Genomic DNA, 19,749 nt, shown 5'->3' on the forward strand with positions numbered 1-19,749 from the left:
TACATAAGATCTACACTGAATAAATTTTACAATAGAATGTAGCATTGTTGAGGACTTTATTATTAATCAAACTCTTGCTTATTTGTAATTAAGGGTATCTTGTCAGTTTTAGGGAGATAATGTCCCTCAGTTAACCCTCAAACAATAGGGAATGGGGGGTTTATAAATGAACTAGAGGCCTGGTGCATGGATTCTGATCATCCCATTCAGCTGAGCAGCTGTGGACCCACCTTCTGTGCTGCTGCTCCCGCTGTAGGATCGCCACTCATCCCCACCAGCAGCTCATCCTGGTCAGCCAAGCAGCGCTCCCACTGTGGGAGTGCACTGACCACCAGGGGGAAACTCCTGCATTGAGCATCTGCCCTCTGGTGTTAGTGCGCATCATAGCGACTGGTCAACCAGTCATTTTGGTCATCTGCTGGTCGGTCGCTGGGCTTTTATATTATAGATGTAAGATCTCCCTTCTTCTGGAGGGATGATTCTGAAGGCAGTAGCCTACAGCAGTATTACCACTAACACAAGCTTCTCTTCCCAGCCTTCCACTTTCCTTTTTTGCACTTCCTAGGATCTTCTCTCACATATATTACCTGTATCCAAGTTTTAGTCTCTGAGTCTGTGTTCAGAACCACTCCAACCTAGCATAGTGGAACAAAACAAACATAATTTGATCATTTTAATTATTTCTGTTTTTGAAATAATTATAAGGATAGAAAACCTGGTGAAATTGAATTCTGACAGGAATATAAGATTGACCAGAATATATTGATGATTTCAATTTAATTACAGTACATATGCAGATCAAAAGTCTCCTATGAAAAATACCACTCTATTAAACTATCTAAATAAAAAATTTTGAGTGAATTACATATTGGTTTTAAGTGCTATCTATATATATACAACCCTAAGCGAACAGAATCGCCAGAACGACTGGAATGACCTGAACTACCAGTCGCTATGACATGTACTGCAGGGGAGAGGGCTGGCCAGCCAACCTTCCAATGCCCCTTCCCCCAGCCGGCCCCATCCCTGATTGCTGCCCCTTGATCGAGGTGGGGCCAGCCAGACCCCACCTGTGCATGAATTCGTGCACTGGGCCTCTAGTAGAACATAATTTCATAATAACATAACTAGCGGTATCCTCAAATTAATTTTAATAGAATTGTAACAGTTTGTATTTGTTAATTATTCACCAAAAAAAGGAAATATTCCTAGTAAATGTACGTATAACTATTATAACTAATACTAGAGGCCTGGTGCACGAAATTTGGGTGTCCTCAGCCAAGCCTGCACCCTCTTCAATCTGGGACATCCCTCTCACAATCCAGGACTGCTGGCTCCCAACCGCTTGCCTGCCTACCTGCCTGCCTGATTGCCCCTAACCTCTTCTGCCTGCCAGCCTGATCACCCCATAACCACTCCCCTGCCAGCCTGATCGACACCTAACTGCTCCCCTGCCAGCTTGATTGCCCCTAACTGCCCTCCCCTGCCAGCCTGGTTGCCCCTACCTGCCCTCCTCTGCTGGTCTGGTTGCCCCCAACTGCCCTCCTCTGCCATCCCAGTCACCCCTAACTGCCCTCTCCTGCTGGCCTGATTGTCCCCAACTGCCCTCCCCCGTAGGCCTGGTCCCTCCCAACTGCCCTCCCCTGGTGGCCATCTTTTGGTGGCCATCTTGTGTCCACATGGGGGCAGCCATCTTTGACCACATGGCGGCAGCCATCTTGTGTGTTGGAGTGATGATCAATTTGCATATTACTCTTTTATTAGATAGGATATTCTTTATTGAAAATTTTGTGTTTGGCTGAAACTTCATAATTACTTAACTATCTTCTGTGAATTCTGTTCCAAGTAAATTTTGTCTTATTTCTTTCTTCTTTCCATATAGAATGAAGCACTTCCCTAAGGAAAAATAAAACACCTAACTGAAGTGATATATGCTACCTTCCTTAAAACAAATGTTTTTATTTCCTTTTAAATTAACTTTGGGTATCTATTATATCTGTACTAGAGGCCCGGTGCATGAAATTTGTGCATGGGTAGGGTCCCTAGGGCTGGCCAGTGTTCAGGGCCGATCAGGGCCTTCCTTCCCCCAGCTGCCAGCTGCTGGCCAGGACCTTCCTTCATTCTGTGCCACCCCCTGGTGGTCACCACACGTCGAACTCCAGGCAGGTTGAACCTCCGAGGGGACAATTTGCATATTAGCCTTTTATTATATAGGATTATAAGATCACTTACAGTATATGAGAGTGAGATTGTGCATTCAGGATTGCCCTTAGCCCAGCTTATTTTTAGTAATTGTAAATACTAATACTCATATTTTTTCACTGGCTAATGCTGTAAGGTGGCATCTGTCATCAGCATCCTCATATAAACTCACCATTGCTACAGCATCTGTTCCATCACACAATGTTCTATATCCGTGTCTCACACATCTAACTAGAGAGGAACAAATAGACTATTTTAAAATAAGTTGCCAATGTTTCTAAATGAGAACTCAAATAGTCTTTGCCAGAAATGTATGTGACAGAACAGGAATAAACTATGACTTGTGACTTTAAAGACTATTAAAACTGAGTTAAGTGTTTCATTTACATTACATACTAAGATTACACAATTAAATAATTGGAGAATAGCTTTATGCTTCACTTTTATTATTTTTTTCTAATATGTGTAACAGTTCTCATTTGGGGTTTAAATCTATTTATATAGCATGAAAATGTGATAGATTCAACATAGTTAATTTTCTGTGGCAAATACTTCTCCCTGGGACACAGTGAATGTATCCATCTATTCATCCATTAATTCAATAAATGTTCATTGATTATCCAATGTGCTGGTAAGTAGGAATAATTTTTTTTAAAAAAAGCAATGACTAAAGTGCCTGGTTTTATAGAACTGATTATTCTAGAAGAGGATGACATTTATATTATATATATTATATTGTATTATATTATATTATATTATTATATTATATTATATTAGATTAGATTATATTAGATATAAATAAAGTACTGTGAAGGGGAATAAAGAAGTATATGGAGATAAAAGTTGCAAAATAAAGTGTTACTTTAAAAATGATCTGGAAATATATTTCTGATTCAGTAAAAAATATCTGAAGTGACAATAATATTTGAAATCAGTGATAAATAAGTAGTCAATTTTTCCTTTTAGAAAAGATGATTAGGAAACATCTAGCATGGTTAAAAGACATTAGTGTGCTTGTGGCAAGAGTTAGTTACACCATCTCTAAGAATAAAAAAGAACACAAATTTGCAATACACAGGCAGAATGTAGCCCAGCAGATAGCTCAGTTGGGTGAACATTTTCCCTTGTACTGAAGGGTTGCCAGTCTGATTCCTGGTCAGGGCACATTCCTGGGTTGTGGGTCACATCATCAATGTTTCTCTCTTTCTCTCTCTCTATCTCTAAGCATGTCCTCGAGTGACAATTTTAAAAAAGAAAACAAACAAAAATCTTCTTTAAAAAAAGAGTGTACAAGTATGTAAGAAAATCTCAAACAGGCTAATCCATAGAAAGGCTTTCTATTGTGCTTCAATGCAATCATTGTATTTTGATTCAAACACTACACATAGCTTATATGACTTACTATAGCCAAGGAGGAAAGACTGTGTTTTCTTTGTTCAAGAAGAATTGCAGCATAAATTATTTCCACAATGTTAAATTATTCGTCTTACTGCTTTACAACTATTTGAGAACATTTTGCATGAGAAAAATATGTCCAAATATAAGTGAAGGCCACATGGTGTGTCGCTCAAAGAAAGCAGAGGTATGAAAAATTCCATTTTGTCATTTATCTTTTAATTTATTTAAACATTATTCACTTCAGTCTAAGTAGATATGCCCTACAAATAAAAGCTTTGAGTTTTTATAGCTGTCGACTGAACATAAAACACTGCCATTTTAAAATTGTGTGTATTTTAATTAAACAAAAGCTATAAAATAGTTTTTAATGTGTAGAGCATATTTTGTATGTAATCAGTGAATCATGTTATATTTAAAGTAAAAATTTTAAGTAATGCCAGGTTAAGCTATGAGGAATTAATTTTCTGAATAAATAAGCCAGTAAATCAATGAAAATACTTGAGCAAATGCAATCTCTTAATAATAGTATGATTACAAAAAAGATATGCTCTTTTCTTTCAACAAGCTTACTATCTAGTTATAATGATAATGTTAAAATAATGGAAAAAATACTAAAGAAGTAACAGTTAGGTGTTGTATTTAAGAACAGTAAATCTACATACTATCTGATAATGTGTGTATTTTGTGGCATTCATTCAGAGTCCAAAATCAAAAGACATGGATTCTTACTCTGCTACTGCAATTTTATAACAGCACAATTATGAGTCTCATTGTGTACAACTCTAAATAATCATCTCATTGTGTACAACTCTAAATAATCACAATTATGAGTCTCATTGTGTACAACTCTAAATAATCATCTATGTGAGACATAGGGAGGCAGAGAGAAAGGGAGAGAGGCTCAAGTAAGATAATGCATGTGGAAGGTAGCAAAAGGGGGTTGCTTCTAATTATTATTAATATAGGATTTTAGAAGTGTAGATTCATTGATTCACTCATTTCTTTATTAAAAAGTTGTTTATTGCACCCCATTAATATGCCAGGTAGTATTCTAGTGTCTGGGCAAATAGCATGGACTAGACTACTCCCCTGCTCTGGGCAAGCTTACATTCTAGAAGAGAGAACAGAAAATGAACGAATATGCATACATATCACATGTGAGATAAGATTGTAAGCACTGGGGGAAAATTAAGACAAAGTAAAGGGATGCAGAGGGACAACCTTGAGGAGAACTATTTTAAACAGGAAAATCCTTTCTGAGAGATGTAATAAGAGATCTGAATGGAATAAGGCTGAAAATTATGAGGTTTTTTTAGGGTGAGAGAATTTGGGGAAATGGATAAATAAATGCAGAAGCAATATGGGAAATAAGCTTGGTGTATTATTGGAAAAAGAGCAGGGAGGAAAATGTGCATAAAGGGACACATGATAGTAGAGGGAACTTGGGGATTTCTGGCCTAATATGAAAAAAAAAAAAAAAAGAGAGAGGATAGTACAAAGAATTTAGAGAAGGTTCAGTACTTGGCAAGGGTCTGGGAGGAAAATTGAGATTAGTGTAGAGAGAGAAAAAAAGGCAGGGACTCCATGACAAGGGAAACATGAAAAAGTAAGTGAGTAAAATAAACATTAAAATATTGAGAGACTTAGGGTCATAAAGAGAACTATAATAAAATAGTGATCCAAAACAATAATTTTAAAATAAGCAGCCATTAAACAGCTGTTTAATATAAAAAGTAAACCGGCAATGATAAGAAGGATGGTTTGAAATGATGAGTGCTTAAGGCAGTGATGGCGAACCTATAACACGCGTGTCAGCACTGACACGTGTAGCCATTTCTGATGACACGCAGCCACTGAGGCGGCCGCATGCCGAGGATGAAAAATTTGCTGCTTCTGAGGATGAAACATTTGCGACTAGAGTCTTGGAGTTAGACTCTAACTCCAAGACTCTAGTCGCAAATGTTTCATCCTCCCCTATTAGACACTCTGTGCCGGAGGTCTGTAGGTCAAAACAACAGAAGTCCAGCACAGAGTGTCTAGTTCTGGGACTTCTGGTTAAGCCGGGATCTTTGCCCTCACTTCCACCAGCAGAGCAGGGAGCAGCGGAACGCAGCAGGGGACGCATCTCTGGGGGCCCTGCCATTACCAGTAACCAAATAACAGTTAACCACAGCAACCATTATCTACTGTTCTGGGGTGTCATGGATTTCTAATCCATCATTACTGAGATAAGTGAGGGGAGGCTGGGAGAGGCGAGGGTTTGTGGCATGCTATGGGTGCCATTTCCCGCCATTAGAAATAGCGGCAGCCATTTTAATTCACATAAGGAACACCATCTTGCTCCATAGTGCAGAATCCATTTCACCACTATTACTGTTGTACATTCTTATTAACCCCTATTTCTGCTTATTAACCCTGCCCTTTCCTAAAAGACAGTTATATGCACCATTTTGTGGTTAGTTAGGCTAGTTAACCCCTAATTGCCTGCAGGCCTAACAAGCTATCTATAATTCTATCTTCTGTCACTGCCCCCCTGATGGAGAACCCAAAAAATAAAAAACTAAGGTTAAGTAAAGGAAGTGGTAGTAGCAGTGGCTGACCCTTTCAAGAGACACGGGCCGAGATGTATGGCTTTATAGAAAAAAATGGCAGATCATTTTGTGTTCTATGTACTGAAACGGTAGTAAGCAGAACGTGGAATATAAATAGACATTTTGAAACTAATCATTCCCAGCTCTTGGAAAAAAGTGAGGATGAAAGGAAGGAATACATTTCCAGGCAGCTACACCTTATAAGAGCCAATCTAATTCCATCCTTAAATTTATGAAAGGCTCTACAAATTTAACATCTGCAAGTTTGAGCATTGCTCACTCTATAGCTTAGCATGGAAAAGCGCTCAGTGAGGGAGAATTTATTAAAGAAACTCTCCTAAGATGTGCACCAGTTCTATTTCACGATATGCAGAATAAAGATGCAATTATTGAGAGAATATCTGAGTTACCACTCAGTAAAATATCATAAAAGACCGAATAATGAGACTGAACACAAACGTACAACATCAATTAAAGAGAGACATAAGGAAGTGTAAATATTTTTCGATCTCTCTTGATGAAACTACTGATGTCACATCACATGCTCAGTTGGCCATTATTGGTCGATATTCTGATGGTCTCACAATGAGAGAAGAGTTGATAAAGTTAGTATCAGTGTCAACAAGTAAATCAGGAAGCGAAATATGTAAGGTTGTTATACAAACATTTTGTGACCTAAGCATTGATATCTCTAAAGTTGTGTCAGTGACAACAGATGGGGCACCAAATATGGTGGGGAAAAAAAGTCGGATTTGTCAAATTGTTTGCAGAAGCTATTGGACATCCGATTGTGCCTTTTCATTGTATTATCCATCAGGAGGCTTTATGTGCCAAGGCAGGATTCACCGACTTAAACGACTTAATGTCAGTTGTTACAAAAATAGTTAATTTAATAGCTGTTCGCCCCCTTCACAAGCGAGAATTTTCGGCACTTTTACTGGAGGTTTATTGAACTGAACTTAAAGTTACAAGGTTTTTGGCAAAAGTATTGACGTTATGTTTGGATACATAAAAGCTTTTGAAAGTAAAGTTAAAATTTTCAAGCGAGATGTAGAAACTAAAACTTATAAGTATTTTCCTCGAGTAACAAAGTATTTTGAGAAGGCCAGTGCAGCTGTACAAAATGAAATGGAACTCTTGCATATGAAGTACCAGCATGTTTTAGACTCCTTACTTGACCAGTTTAGTGATAGATTTAGTCAATTTAGAAGTCTAGAACAGACCATGAAAATAATTAAGTATCCTGATGTAGTAGTCTACAGTAGTTTGGAATTAAATGGTTTCCAATGGATGCAAATTGATGATTTGGAGATGCAACTTGCAGAATTTCAAGACAGTATCTGGGCTCAGGTGTTTGTTGACTTGAGGTCAAAGCTTGAGAATCTGGAAAGGTGCCCCTTGGAGAATCAAGAGGAGTGCCACTACAAACAGGAAATTTGGAGTGCCTGGAACCGACTACCAGACACTTTTAGCAACCTGAAAAATATAGCAATGGCTTTACTCACAATTTTTTCCCTCTACATACTTTTGTGAGGCCTTATTCTCAGCGTTAAATAATATCAAAACCAATAACAGAAACAGATTGACAGATGAAGTTAGTAGCGCTTGCTTGGGCCTGAAGTGTACAAAATACCAACCTTCAATTGAAGATTTAGCCAATGAAATTCAGCAACAAAAAAGTCACTAATAGGCAGGTTAGTTAAAGAATTCCCCTTCCCCCTCACTTATCTTAGTTCATGGCACCCCACACAAGCTAAATAATATCAAGACCAACAAAAGAAACTGACTGACGGATGAACAAAGAAGTCACTAAGCAGGTAAGTTAAATATTTAGTTAAATATTTAGTTTTTGGTTTATTAAATGCAATTATATATAACAATTATACATTTATGTTATTTAAACTATAAATATCGCAAAATAATGTTTTTTCCTCAAAGTGACACACTACCCGAGTTATGCTCAGTTTTTTGACAAAGTTTGACACACCAAGCTCAAAAGGTTGCCCATCACTGGCTTAAGGTAAGGATGTGTTAATTAACCTTTAGGTCAAAGGCTACCTCAAGATGATATTTAGCAGAGTAAGCTAACTCTTTATATATGGAAACATACAATAAAAAATTGCATATATATATATATTTATATATATATATATATACATATATATATATATATAAATATATATATATATATTTCAGAGAGGAAGGGAGAGAAAGAGGGAGAGATAGAAAAATCAATGATGAGCGAGAATCATTGATTGGCTGCCTCCTGCATTCCCCACACTGGAGATTGAGCCCACAACCCGGGCACGTGCCCTGACCGGTAATCGAACTGTGACCTCCTGGTACATAGGTCGATGCTCAACCACTAAGCCACGCAGGCCAGGCTAAGCTAACTCTTAATAAACAAACTACTAAATCTTACTAGTTTTACACAGTTAATTTATTTCTTACTTACATCACACAGGGACAGACTCTCTTGGGGGTTCTGCTCAACACACTCATCTGGACACCCAAGGTTTTGCTTGCCTCTTAAGTCCTTAATTCCTCTCCATTCAGACAACTGATGGAAAAAGCATAGCCTGGGTATTTGAGAGTGTTCATTGTCTGTTACAAGAAGAGGAGCTGCCTACTTTATATTCTACGTAATCTAGACCTAAGTCAAGTGTGCGCACATCATAGAATAGGAACCTGGAAAATATAGTGCAGTTGTGTGGCCAGGAAGAAAAACAAAACAGAAAATACATCCAGAGACATATACATATTAGATGTAGCAGACAGTACAAAGAAATGTAGTTAAAAAAAAAAGAATATACATGGTAAAAAAGAATAATAGCATATATAAAACAAACAGCACAAAGAAAATACTGTAGAACTTCTGTCCTAACCACTTTGGATCAGTGGATAGAATTTCGGCCTGCAGACCAAAGGGTCCCAGGTTCGTTTCTGGTCAAGGGCATGTACCTTGGTTGTGGGCACATCCCCAGTAGCGGGTTGTGCAGGAGGCAGCTGATGGATGTTTCTCTCTCATCGATGTTTCTAACTCTCTATCCCTCTCTATATAAAAAAATTAATAAACTATATTTAAAAAAAAGAAAATAGAAATTCTAATGTCACAGTGCTATCTTTCTTATTTTAATATTCTATTTAAATAAATATGACAAGTTATTATTATCAAAAAATGTATTGGTGAACATCATTCAGGCAAAGTCTTCATAACAAAAGTTTCTTTTTATTAAAATATTAACTTTTGAATTGAATTTCATATTTCTGGTTTCTTACACACTCAAGAGTACATCAATGTAGACCATGGCATTTGGATAATGGGGTTATTTTTAATCATTAATTGTTTCCATGTTCTCTAAGTAAATAATGCTGGCTCATTATGTCCTCATTCTAAAATGTAATAAATGTATGCCTCTATTTGATTTTTATTTATTGATAAACTTTTTTTCTTGGGAAATAGAAACAAAATGAGCTCAAAATTGACGTTTTCCTCAATTTGAGGCAGAGGTGTAAATGAGATTGTAAAATATTGAGTAATATTTTTTAAAATAATGCAATAGTTGTCAACATATCCTGAAAACATGTTAAAATCACATCGCCTTATAAATTTGACTTATGAACTATTGCTTACAATGACCTATGAAAAATTGATCAATTTTCCTATGTCTTAAACATTTGTGATGTAGCAGTAGTAGTAGCAGTAGTGATAATAACAATTATAGGAAAGCAATTGCATATTTAAAATTCACTTTTACATAGGAGACTATCCTTAACACATGATCCATTAGGTAGCAATTTTTCTGATCTAGGAGACACTAAACAGAATTATTGTTGATTACATCTAGGTATAGCAGTAATTAAATCTATATGTGTGACACAACTATTGGTTTTAAATCAGATCTAAAATATCTCCTGCCAATCTCTCATATTCTCTCTCCTCTCCTCTTTTAGGACACTATTATCTGGCAGCTAAAACCTTATTGGATTTTATCCTTTAAAATTATTGCCTTCTCATATAGGCTATGCTATAATGATAGTGCTTGCCTAAAGCAATGGTTTTCCAAAATATGTTTTCCTCTTATGTACCCTATAAGAATTTAGATTAAAATAAGTGTTTTCAAGAAAGTTTTCTGGAAAGATATTCCACATTTATGGATTGGAAGAATCAAACATAGCTAAAACATCCATATTACCCAAAGCAATATATAGATATTATGAAATCCCCATAAAAATTCCAATATTATTTTTAAAGAAATAGAACAAAAATATCAGATTTATATGGAAGAACAAAAGACCCAAAATAGCCAAAGCAATCCTGAGAAAAAAAGATGAAGCCAGAGGTATCACACTACCTGACTTCAAATTATACTACAGAGCAATGAGAGTCAAAACAGCATGATACTGACACACAGAAAAGCAGACACACAGAACAATGGAATGGAATTGAGAGCCCAGAAAGAAAACCACATATTGGATGCTGCATTTTTCAGTTTATGGGCAAGTAATTTTTTTTTACAAAGGAACCAAAAACCTACAATGGAAAAAAGAAAGACCTCAATAAATGCGTCTGGGAAAATTGGAAAATCACATGCAAAAGAATGGAACTAAACCAAAGTTTGTCACCATATACAAAAAAAATAATTCAAAATGGATCATAGGCCTAAATATAAGATATGAAACAATAAATTACACAGAAGAAAACATAGGTACTAAACGTATGGACCTTGGTCTTTAAGATTTTATGAATTCAACCCCAAAGGGAAGTAAAGGCAAAAAAATAAATGAATGGGAAGAAAGTTTTCAGGGTGATAACTGTAAAATTTAAAATAGCTAAATATATTGAACTTTTGCCTCATTAAATATTGTCATTTTAAAATTAACATGTTACATTAGTATTTTCATTACAACCAATAAAATTTAATTATCATAATGATTAATACACAACACTAATGTAAAATAAATATATAAACAAATATATTACATTGTCTTTAATTCTTTAGATCATATCCAATACCAATTTCTCTTTAGAATTTATTCAAATGTATTAATTACACTTAAAATTTTTGTTTAAAGTCTTATTACCTTTCTACAATAAGATATATTTAAATTATTTTTACTTTTCTACATTAAAATGTATTTGTATTTAAAGTTATTTTTAAATGTACTATGAGTGTAGGACTGTTAAAATTTATTTTAGATTGACCTATTTCTACTATTATATATAAACTGGAGGCCCGGTGCATAAAATTTGTCCATGGGGGCACGTGTCCCTTAGTCTGGCCTGCACCCTCTCCAATCTGGGACCCCTCGGGGATGTCTAACAATTGCACATTCTTCTCACAATCCGGGACTGCTGGCTCCTAACCGCTCACCTACCTGCCTGCCTGATTGCCCTTAATCGCTCCCCTGCTGGCTTGATTGACGCCTAACTGCTCCCCTGCTGGCCCGATCACCCCCAACTGCCCTCCCCTGCTGGCCCAATGGCTCCCAACTGCCATCCCCTACAGGCCTGGTCACCCCCAACTGCCTCCCCTGCTGGCCTGATCTCGCCCCCAACTGCCCTTCCCTGCTGGCCATCTTGTGGCAGCCATCTTGTGGTGGCCACCTTGTGGAAGCCATCTTGTGATGACGTGAGGCAATCACGTGAGATTGTGAGGACCACCTAGGCTTTTATTAGTATAGAAGTAATGAACAATTGGTCAAAAATCTTCTATCATATGTGAATATTATTTTTGTAAGAATAATGCAACATTAAATATTCATTCCATTCCATTATTTAAAAATATAGGGCTGAGCATGAAGAAACTGTGTTATAGCACAACTATAAGCCTATTTTTGCCAATTCCTGTATACTGAAATTAGCCTTAGGATGGGTGAGATATTTCTTTTTATTATCTATACTAGAGGCCCAGTGCATGAAATCATGCATGGGTAGGGTCCTCAGGCCTAGCCTGCGATCAGGGCCATCTTCTGCCTGCTCGCCAGTCCCCAGTCCTGCCCCACCACCACCCACCCTGGTTACCTGTTTGCCATCCAGTCTGTGGACCTGGGAGAGGGACCAAGAGGTCAGCTGTTCTGCCCACTACCAGTCCCCAGTCCCATCCTGCTGCCGCCTCCAACCCTGGTTCCCCGTGGTTCCCAGTTCGCCATCCAGTGATCGGAGCCTGCAGGCTGGGGGGAAGGACCAAGAGGTGGTCAATGCACCTCACAGTGACTGGTCAATCGGTCATTCTGGTCATTATGCCGTTATGGTCGCTGACTTTTTATTATATAGGATATATAAAAAGCCAGTGACCGGAATGCTGTAATGACCAGAATGACCGGTTGCTATGACGCCCACTGCAGCCAGCGAACTGGCCTGATGGGGGGTGGGGCCAGCCAACCAACATCCCATGGCCAAGCCAGCCCCACCCCTGATCAGCCTCTCCCACCCTAATTGGTCCACCCCACCCCAATTGACCTGCAGTCCCTCCCCCTGGCTGGCCTTGCCCCTGATCATCCCCCAACCCCAATTGGGGGCAGGGCCGGCTGGCCAACCTCCTTCAGCCCCTCCCCCTGCCTGGTCCTTCCACCAATGGGTCCCCACTACCCCAATTGGCCCCAGTCCCTCCCCCTGGATGGCCCTAGATCACCCCCCATGCCAATAGGGGGTAGGGCCGGCTGGCCAACCTCCTGAAGACCCTCCCCCTAGCTGGCCCCACCCCAGATCCCCCCACCCTGATCAGGGTCAGGGCCAGCTGGCCAACTGCCTGTGGCCCCTCCCCCAGACTGCTGGCCACCAATCAGCCTCCCCACACCATTCGGGGGCAGGGCCAGCTGGCTCACTGCCACAACCCCTCCCCACAGCCAGCCCCACCCCCAGTCAGTCCCCACTACCCTGATTGGCCTGCGGTCCCTTCCCAAGCCAGCTCTGCTCCCAATCAGTCCCCCCATACCAATCAGAGGCAGGGCCAACCAGCACACCACCCACAGCTTCTCCCCATAGCCAGCCCCACCCCCAATCAGCCCCCCCACTCCAATTAGGGGCGGGTCCCGCTGGTCAATCACCCACAGCCCCTCCCCCCAGTCGGCCCGGCCCTGATCAGGCCCCAATTGGGGCAAGCTGGCTGGCTAGCCAACCTCCCACTGTCTCCTCCTCCCGACAGGCCCAGCCCCAATACGCTCATTGGGGCCAGGCCGGCTGGACCCCACCCATGCACAAATTTGTGCACTGGACCTCTAGTAAAGTAGAGGTAAATATACTGAGGAGATTTGGAAAGAAACTGCTTGACTCAGGAAACGTATCAGTATTAAGAAAGAATCCATGTGAAAGTGAGGATCAGAAATTAGTTTCCTTAAAACATATGTGCTTGTATCTTATAACCCCAGGCTATGAACACCCAGTTGGAAGACAACTAGTCTAAGGAGGTTGCCTGCAAACTGGGACAATCCCCTGGAGAGTTTGAATATGCACAATTACACTGGTTCCTTGCTTAGTCCCTTTTTGGGACCTCACATGTCACAATGGCATTCAATGTGTTGTATATGAAGAGTGAAAGTTCCACATTGTGAAGAGATTGACAGTATCATACTTAATCTTCTGTTTGCCTTAGCATTTTCTACTTCTTGAAGTTTGCATGTGTATAGCTGAATGAACTTCCACACTGTATGTTCTATAGTTTTAATTAATACAATATTCATAAGATGGACGAGTGGCCCACAATGATTTCTGCCAAATACACTTATATTATAGCTAATTTATGGTTAATAATGCAAAGATGAGAAAACTTCAGAAAATGGCAGAACTGATACTTATCAGTTGAATTCAACCTTGTAGTGGGCCACACAATAAGACAAAGACAGTGATGGTCTAACTGACATGACAAGAAGTCAGCAAAAAGTTGCTAAATCATCAAAAAAGACAATTTGAAGTATTAATGTACATATGTATAATAATAAAAGCATAATATGCTAATTAGACCAGATTTCCTTCTGGATGACCTTTGACTGCGAAGGAAGCCCAAGTCTTGGGTGCCAGAGGGGGAAGCAAGGCCTACACTTGCATGAATTTTGTGCATCAGGCCTCTAGTGTAGTTAATAAAATCTTTAAAAGAAGTTTTAATTATTTTAAAGTCTGCATTTTATAATGACTTAGATTATAGAAAATGCATTAGTAAAGAAGTGTGTTTAAATAATATATAAATAAGTAAACATATCTATACTAATAAAAGGTTAATATACTAATTAGACTGGACGTCTTCTGGATGACCATCTGGATGTCCTTCCTGGCAAAGCTGCACCCTGGTGAAGCCGCCTGTCCGAAGTCCCAGGTGCCAGCGGCTGCAGCCCGGGAGAAGGAGAAGCCACTTGCCCGGTGGTCCCGGGCTCCTGTAGCTGCAGCCTAGGGCAAAGCATCCTGTCCACAGTACCCTGCAGCTGCGGCTGGCCCGGGTGAAGCCACCCTGGGTCTAGGGTGCCTGCAGCGGGCCAGAGGGAGGGAGGCCTGGGTTCTGGGTGCCTGTGGTCAGCCAGAGGAGGGATCCTGGTTTCTAGGTGTGGGGCCAAGGCAGAGGCGGTTAGGGGCAATCAGGCCAGCAGGGGAGCAGTTAGGGGTGATCAGGCAGGCAGGCAGAGGTGGTTAGGGGCAATCAGGCAGGCAAGCAGAGGGGTTAGGGGCGATCAGGCAAGCAGGTAGGTGAGCAGTTAGGAGCCAGTGGTCCCAGATTGCAAGAGGTATCCAACTGCCGGTTTAGGCCCGATCCCTGTTTGTTTGATTGGGCCTAAACCAGCAGTCAGACATCCCCCTTGGGTTCCTGGATTGGAGAGGGTGCAGGCTGGGCTTAGGGACACCCCCCCGTGCACGAATTTTGTGCATGGGGCCTCTAGTTTGGGCATATTTATCAAAAAAATATTTTAATGATGGGATGTGTTATAGAAAATCTTTGGGGCCACTGGTCTGCAGAAAATGCTAGTGTTAACTTTTCTATGTTATCTAGTTAAAAACTCCCAAATAATTGCTCATTAGCTACCTATCTATAAATTTTATCATTAGTATTTTCTCTCTCTGTTTTTCACTAAACGGCAAATATAAAGGAAGCAGTAAGGTTTTGGACCAGTCTATTAGTAATGATGCTTATGAAAACAATAATTATGCTAGTCTACATGTGTACATAGTGTAAATTACATGATTTTTAGGTAATGTATCTAAATAATTAAAGACAATAATATTTGGGACAACTGAGTATAAAGATTAAAAGATATGTAGGCACAATTTTCTTTTAGAATGAGTCATTTCCCAGCATCATTCTTAGTCAATGTAAATTTCAACAGAACTTCCAAAATATTTTAGTCCTCAGCTGAACACATATTTGTGTCAAGCTGGCATTTTTACTACAGAGAAGCAGAGGCCTCTGCAGAAACAAACAATCTCCAATCTTACAGGTTGGCCATAGCTAAATTTAGCAATTCCTTCACAGATGCAGTTTGTATTTAAGATTTTTTTGCAAGTGTGTCCTACAGCTCTGGCCGGGTGCTCAATTTAGTGATAACATTCCCATTACTCTATATGCTTCAGGGTAACAAACATGAAACAATTACTATTTTTATTTCACGGCTGACCAAATTCGCCGTACTTCATTTCTAGAGTTTGCATGACCTGAAATACCAGTGTTCTTTAATATGATCAATGGGTATCGGTAATGTCTTCCAGTGGTAATGAGTTCCTTATTTCAGATTTGAGAACTGCAGTCCAGAAAGAATACAAAGAAAGTGCCAAACAACTCAAATCAAAATTCATACAACTTAGGACTTCGCAACACCTGAAACTGAGTCAGAATGAATCAATGAATTTGTCTGCCCTAATTAGCCATTCTCAAGATAGGGTACATGTGAATACATTGGATTATAAAATTGGAGCTGAAACTGACTTGAAAACAATAAAAAGTTCCAGTTCTAGAAATGGATATAGGAAATACTTTGTTAAAATTTTGAAAATGGCTCTTCAGGAGGCATTGAGCTTTTTCAGCCACACCTGCAAACACAATTATAACAATTTTACCATCAGTTGTGTGCAAGTTCAAATAGAAATTATCCTCATGCACAGAGGTTCATTAGAATATAATACTTGTCTTTCTAAATATGTTATTAAAAAGTTTTATTTGTACTTAAATAAAATAGTAAAACTGATTTTAGTTTCTCTAAACTAAAACAAGGTGTTGCTTTTTTTTTTCTTTTTGTTTTGTAATTTAGACTTCTATTTAAAATTAAAATTGGTAATTGGGATATCATCAAAAGTTTTTCATTAAGCTAGAATGAAAAGCATATTCTATGGGGAAAAAAAAGCCCAACATAAAAACAATTCCAAGTACTAATCTAGATTTACTCTTTGATATCATATTGACTTTGGTGATTTTCTCATAATGATAAAAAGATGTAAAGCATTTGGCCTCAGAATGTGTTTCTTATAGTTTGCTACTGTTCCAAAATATAACCCTTTAAAGACTGTTTAATAAGAAGGTGGGAAAACGTAAAGAACAGGGGTAAATGCTGTGTATTTAGTTACTAGGTTGTAAATCTGCTAGTCTTCAAATGCAAAAATACTTAAAAATCAGTGTTTTTCTTTTAGCATTTTGCAAGTAAATATACCATGATTTTAGAGTTTGAAAACATTCCTAACACATTCAAGGATGTATGAATCAGACACAATTCTAACATAGAGTGGTTTTCACAAAGTCACAAAGAATGATAATTTATGAAAAGTTATTACTTTGCCCGGCCGTCATGGCTGAGTTGTTGAGTGTCAACCGATGAACCAGGAGTCCACAGTTCGATTCTACACATTCAGGGGTTGTGGACTCGATCCCCAATGGGGGGGTGTAGGAGGCAGCCGATCATTGATTCTCTCTCAATGCTTTGTTCTATGCATTTTGGGGGTTCCTTTTTGTTTCATCTTCTGGTTTACTGACTTCTGTCTGTAGTACTTTAAAAACTCAATTCAACTAATTAGATTTTAACATTTGTTTAAAAAATCTAGTTATATTACTGTTAATATTAAACTGTTTGTTTCTAGATTCTTTTATGCATTTTCTTTGCATTTCTAACTCTCTCCCTCTTCCTTTCTCTCTAAAATCAATAAAAATATATATTTTAAAAAGTTATTGCCTATGAATAAGGAGGCTGAGATTATTTAAAAAATATAACCTGACACAAACCATAAACATGGCTTAAATATATATTCATCTCAGTTCATTCTAGACATTGGCAACAAAAATTACTAGTGCATGTTTTCTGTCACGAGTGCCTTTATTTAGTACAAGAAAGAGTCATTAGTACCACCAAGTCTAAGTGCTACCTTGGAAGAAATACAAAACTGCAAGGGAAGAGAGTCATCCATTCTGTGGCCTACTGATAAGTGCTTGAATGCCTAGTGATATTTGAGCAGCTTATTATAGAATCAGAAGGATTTCACAGGCCGAAAAGTCCAAAGGATATTGCATTCCATCCCATTGTTAACATCTTTTTGTTTTTTTCTTGCATTTCCATAATTTCAAATTTGATCTAAATCTTTTTCAAGCTTTTTTATAATTCAGATTTTGATTGGAAGAGCATTTCCTACAAGAAATCATCCATGAACCCAAAACGAAATAGTTTCCCCTGTTACTCATTTTGAGTATCTTAACATATAATCAAGGAATTTAAGCTGCTCATATTTTTTTCCATAAAATTATATTCAGCCCAATGTTTAATTTTATTCTATGCTTTTTGGAAGTTCCTTTTTTTTCCATCTTTTGGTCTACTTACTTCTTTCTGCAGTGCTTTAAAAATTAGGGTGCTAATTTCAATTCAGCTACTTAGATTTTAACATTTGTTTAAAAAATCTAGTTATATTACTATTAATATTAAACTGTTTATTTTTAGATCCTTTTACTCATTTTCTTTGCATTACTTTCTTAGTATTTTTCCAGTTTTTATTTAATTTATCTTGAGGTTACAAACCTCATACTTAAAGCAATTACCTTGCAAATACTTTTAGACTTAAACATTTTATTTTGGGCTTATAACTGCATTAGTTATTTATGTACATCTACTGAAACCCTACCCTTTCCCATAGTCATTCATAGTTTTATACATTTAATCTTGATTTTCAGCTGTTGAATGTTCATAGCTATTCCTTAGCTTATATTTTGTTTATCTCTTGGTGACATGGAAAGTTTTTCAGAAAAATGTTTGAGGAAAATATATTTGAGTGTTATTATTTTGAGACTATACAAGACTCTGAATGTTTCATTCACACATGAACAATATCTTTGCTGGTATTTGAAGTTTTGATTCACAATAATTTTTCTATTTAACTTTTATTGACTTAACTTCACTGTCCTCCTGCATTCATTGTTGCATAGAAAAGAAAATGAATAAAAACAAAAAATCCCATGAATCCTTTAGAGAAAAAGCAGTATAGAGATTTAACAATCAAGTAAATGAACACTTTACTGAGAAATCAGTTGTCAAGGGAGAACTTCTTCCTCTCTTTGGAGAGGAAACAGCAACATGCAGTCCTTGCCAAATTTAGACTATTTCAATTGAAAAATTTTACAGATATTATAAAGAACAAGTTGGCGATATCTTGTTAAAAATTAATTCTTAACCTTATACTTACAATCCTTCAGTGTCATTTCTAAGTATATAAGTTTAGACTAATTCTCATAAAACATGTGCAAGAGTCTTTATTACATTGCTAATGGTGAAAAAAATAGGTAATTAAATTGTACATTAACCCATCCTACATAATAAAGGTCTAATATGCTAAGTGTCCGGTCCTTCGGTCAGCTGTTCAACCAATCAAAGCGTAATCCTATATAACGAAAGGCTAATATGCAAATCAACTGAACAGCTGAACGACTGGTCACTATGATACACACTGACCACCAGGGGGCAGACACTCAATGCCGGAGCTGCCCCCTGATGGTCAGTGTGCTCCCACAGGGGGTGTGCTGCTCAGCCAGAAGCCGGGCTCACAGCTGGCAAGCGCAGCAACGGTGATGGGAGCCTCTCCATCTCCATGACAGCACTAAGGGGAGAGGGCCTAAGTCATCATTCGGACATCCTGTGAGGGCTTCTGGACTGTGAGAGGGTGCAGGCCAGGCAGAGGGACACCACCACCACCCCAGTGCACAAATTTTGTTCACAGGGCCTCTAGTATGCTAATAATATGCTAAGGCCGCTCAACCACTCGCTATGATATGCACTGACCACCAGGGGGCAGACAGTTGACCAGTCGACCAGTTGCTATGATGTGCACTGACCACCATGGGAGCATCTGTCCCCTGATGGTCAGTGCACTCCACAGGGGGAGCGCCACTCAGCCAGAAGCCAGGCTCATGACTGGCAAGAGCAGTGGTGGTGGCAGGAGCCTCTCCCACCTCCGTGGCAGTGCTAAGGAGTCTGACTGCCAGGCTTAGGCCCGTGGGGAGCATTTTCCCCATGGGGAGTGGGCCTAAACTGTCAGTTGGACATCCCCTGAGGGTCCCGGACTGTGAGAGGGTGCAGGCCAGGCTGAGGGACCCCCCCACCCCGAGTG

General features: G+C 38.8%; 1 long non-coding RNA gene across 1 annotated transcript; it reads right to left on the reverse strand.

The window, feature by feature from the left end:
• Positions 1-1,753: 1,753 nt before the first annotated feature.
• Positions 1,754-12,341, reverse strand: LOC129150831 (uncharacterized). Its single transcript, XR_008557575.1, has 2 exons — positions 12,217-12,341; positions 1,754-1,896 (listed from the first exon to the last, which is right to left on the reverse strand). It is a non-coding gene; the product is annotated as an uncharacterized LOC129150831 (long non-coding RNA).
• Between the last annotated feature and the right edge of the window lie 7,408 nt (positions 12,342-19,749).

This window comes from Eptesicus fuscus, chromosome 2 (assembly GCF_027574615.1).
Source record: "Eptesicus fuscus isolate TK198812 chromosome 2, DD_ASM_mEF_20220401, whole genome shotgun sequence".
Classification (NCBI taxonomy): Eukaryota; Metazoa; Chordata; class Mammalia; order Chiroptera; family Vespertilionidae; genus Eptesicus; species Eptesicus fuscus.